Raw genomic sequence first — 3,829 nt, forward strand, 5'->3', positions numbered from 1 at the left:
TGAGGAGACAGACTTCCAGAGCAGACTACAAAGGATAGGAACAGCAAAGAGGGTTAATTTTGGAAAAAAGAAAAGCCAAATCTTATCAGAGGCTTAAGCAAAGTTGGAGAGATGTACGGCTGGTGAAGAGGGGTTTTGAGGTGGGGAGCAGAGAAGAATAAGAAATTCAAGTAAGAGTCAAGGTTTTTCTCTGAGGACATATTATAGGAAGCTAGTGGAGAGAGGAGAAGGATTGAAATAATTTCCGTGGACATTGTGATGGAGAGTGGGTCTAAAATTAATAAAGGGGTTGTTTTATAGCAGTTAGGATCCAAGTTGGATTAGAAGACAAAGATATAACAAATCTAGTGAACCTAGTGTTGGGGTTTGGCAACAGATGACTAACGATTGCACAAGACATAGAAGAGATTCAAGGATGAGCAATCTCAGCAATAGTAAAGTTGGTTTAGCTACTAGGAATAGCACCATCTACTCCCCTGTCTCATCTATCCTCCATACTACTTCCTGAGTAATGTTCCTAATCCACCCCTATGATCATTCACCCCTCTACATAACACCCATAAATGACTTTCTCTTACCTACTGAATAAAGTATAAGCTTATGATTAAGGCATTTAAGACCCTTCACAATTTGACTCCAATCTACTTGTCTAGCTTCAATTCAAAGCATTTTTCCATGTTCCAATCAATCAGAACTATTTATCCTCACCCATTTTCAATGTCTTTAACTATATTGTCCTGTATGCCTTCCCACCTCCAACATTGTCAATTAATATTCATTTCTTTCTTCAAGGTTCAACTCATATGTCACCTCTTCCAGGAATCTTCCCCTTGATCTGTCATTTCCACCTTCTCATCTCTTGTCTACATTCCTTTCTTTCTGCTCACACAGGTACCACCAAAATAGGAGCCCTTTGCTCCTGCATCCCCTCTGACGAAAACTATTGCAATAGCCTCCTAACTGGCATCTCTACTTCAGCCCATTCTTATTTAAATCCACCAGCAGCCAAAATGATTTCCCCAAAACAATGGTCTAACCATGTCACCTTTTTACTTAATCAACTCCAGTGGTTCTGTTTTGCTTCCAGAATCAAATGTAAAGTCCTCTGTTAGGTATTTAAAATGGCTTGCAACTTGGCACTTCCTATTTTTTCCATCTTCTCTAATACTTACTCCCCATCATATACTCTGTGATGTAGCTACATTGGCTCATGTGCTCTTCCTCATTCATAATGGTCTTTCTGTCTCTCAAATCTTTGCCTTCTCAATAGTCTTCCATTATGCCTGAAATTCTGTTTTGCAATATTTCTGCTTCCTGGCTTCCCTGGATGTCTTCAAGACTCAGCTCAAATCCCACTTTCTAAAGAAAGTTTTTCTGGTCCTTGTGATGCTAGTGCCTCCCCTGCTGAGTTTATCTTCTATTGACATGGTATGCATATCTTGTATCGATATGGTTATTTGCAGGTAGTCGTCCTCGTTAGAATAGCATTGGGAATAGCTTTTTTGGCCTCTTTTTGGATCTCTTATGCTTACTCCAGTGCCTGGCACTTAGTAGGACCTTAATAAGTATTTGATGATATACCTTATTATAAATTTTGAGTTAAGTATGCATTTATGAGTTTCCAAGCTTTCTCTGTCATTTGCTGGTCTTTATGTATCATCTATAGTTTCCTCAAAACTCCTCCCAAATTCCCATTTAATTTTTTATACTGACTTATGATGCAGGAAAGTCATGGAAGGGATAACTATAAACATAATTCTGGTGACAGAAAAGAGGAAGATCACTCCTTTTTTGGACATTTAAAAACCATATTTTAAAAATAATTTATAAAATAACAAAAATACAACAATGTGGGAAAAGTCCAAATTCACTACCATCTATGTGCTCATCTGGGTCTTACTCTTTTTTGCTGCTGTTTCTTCCACCATTGCCAACAGTTTGAGTTTAGGTTAGTTTGCAGCATTTTCTGGAAACATGTAGTAGTAATAGTACTCTTCCCAAACATTATCAGATCCATCTTTAGCCTGTACTTTTCTTTTAAACTTTCTGTGACATGAATTTTCCCACTCTCCTTCTAAGATTCTGTTCCAAATCCATCTTCAGAGTTTCACTAGTACTCTGGGAACACAGATTTTTCTTCTTTCTTTTCATAATTTCTCATAGTTTTGTTGGCTTCTTCATAAATTTGTCTTCATTTAAACTTTTCTCATTTCCTGCAGAGAGTTCAAATTGGGTAAAACGGATCAATACCTTAACGTGAGTTTGTTGTAGCAATTTTTGTATAGACTTGTTGTAGATTCTTGTTCAATTTCAAAATGAATGTAGGATTTCCAAAGCACCTATGGAATGTCTAAGTATGATTGACTAATAGCCAACTAATATTTTGTCTGGACTGTCTCAATATCTCGAAGATTTGATCCAAGAATTAGATCTTTGATGTTCAATTTTCTGGTGCAAACTCCAGGATTTTTTTTGTGTGTGTGTGAGGTTGCTGGCACCAAATTCTTGAAGCTATACCTCCAATTCAATGTAGACTTTAAATAATTTGTTTTTTAGAACACTTGCCAATAGAAGTTTCCAATGTTCTTCTGGCAAATGGTAGATTTTTCTGTCTTATTTCAAACTGGGCACATAGTAGCCCATATATATTTTGGCAAATATAAACTTTGTGAGGAATCAATTCCAAACAAGCATTATATTTGTACCCTCTGTTCCTTTGCCTCCAAATCTTCATAAAGTGCATAGTTGCTCCAGAGGTATCTATATTGCTTCCAGTACCTCTTCTTTTGTGGCATGTTGACACTGGCTTTTTCATACATCTCTCCCGTAGTGTTTGGTTTTGCATTACTTTCCACCAATTGCAAATAAAGCAGACATCATAATTGTGTGGATTAACCCGCACCTCCTCTTCATAACCGGAAGCTCCATTTGCTCACAATCACCTATTCTCAAGTTTCTTTTCTTTTTTTTAAATTTCTTTTTCTTTCTCACCCTCAAGTTTTTTTTCAAAGAATGTGTAAATTTTAAAGAGTTTTTGTGCTTTGTGCTTTGAGATCCTGTCCAGGACATATTTGTAGAGCACTCATAACCTTTCATATTCTTTCTGATCCCTCCAAACTGTGCAGAGGCCACATAGGGATATTCAAACATAGACTCATCTCCAAAGAATTTCAGATATCTGTCATATACTTTTCCTTGCATGAGCAAAGGAGCCATATTTTTCTTCAAATTAAGCATATTTGATCTAGGGTTTTTTATATCAAGGTACACGAGGACAAATTTTTTTATATATGGAACATGCTGATCAACTTCTTTGTACTCAGTTCAGAGCTGGTATAGGGATACCATATTTGTTCCTCAGGTTGCCATTCTATCCAGAGTTCAAATACTTTTGGATCTCAAGCAATATTTCCCAACATCTCCTCCAATGGATATATTTGTACAAGAACTGGTTGACTCAGGAAGAGTTATGATGGCCTATCCCAGATATATTGCATATGATTTACTTACCTATTCTTCATTTCCATTTCTGCATATATTAGCCAGAAAATGCTATTTTTATAGTTGACATCTAAGTCTATCTTAGAATCAATACTGTCTGTTGGTTCCAAGGTAGAAGAGTGGTAAGGGCTAGGGAACTGGGGTTAGCTGACTTTGCCAGGGTCACACAGTTAGGAAATGTCTGATTCCAAGTTTGAACCCAGGACTTCTCATCTCTAGGTCTGGCTCTCAATCCACTGAGCCACCTAGCTGCCCCATACCCCCTTGTATTTCTTTTGGACTCTTTCCCATTGTGCTTATGATATCCAATTATTAATGACAGTTCCGT

The 3,829-nt window shown here is 37.2% G+C and overlaps 1 pseudogene; it reads right to left on the reverse strand.

The window, feature by feature from the left end:
* Positions 1 to 1,885: 1,885 nt before the first annotated feature.
* Positions 1,886 to 3,569, reverse strand: LOC100619474 (crooked neck-like protein 1; annotated as a pseudogene).
* Positions 3,570 to 3,829: the final 260 nt, after the last annotated feature.

Source organism: Monodelphis domestica, chromosome 7 (assembly GCF_027887165.1).
Source record: "Monodelphis domestica isolate mMonDom1 chromosome 7, mMonDom1.pri, whole genome shotgun sequence".
In the NCBI taxonomy this organism is placed as follows: domain Eukaryota; kingdom Metazoa; phylum Chordata; class Mammalia; order Didelphimorphia; family Didelphidae; genus Monodelphis; species Monodelphis domestica.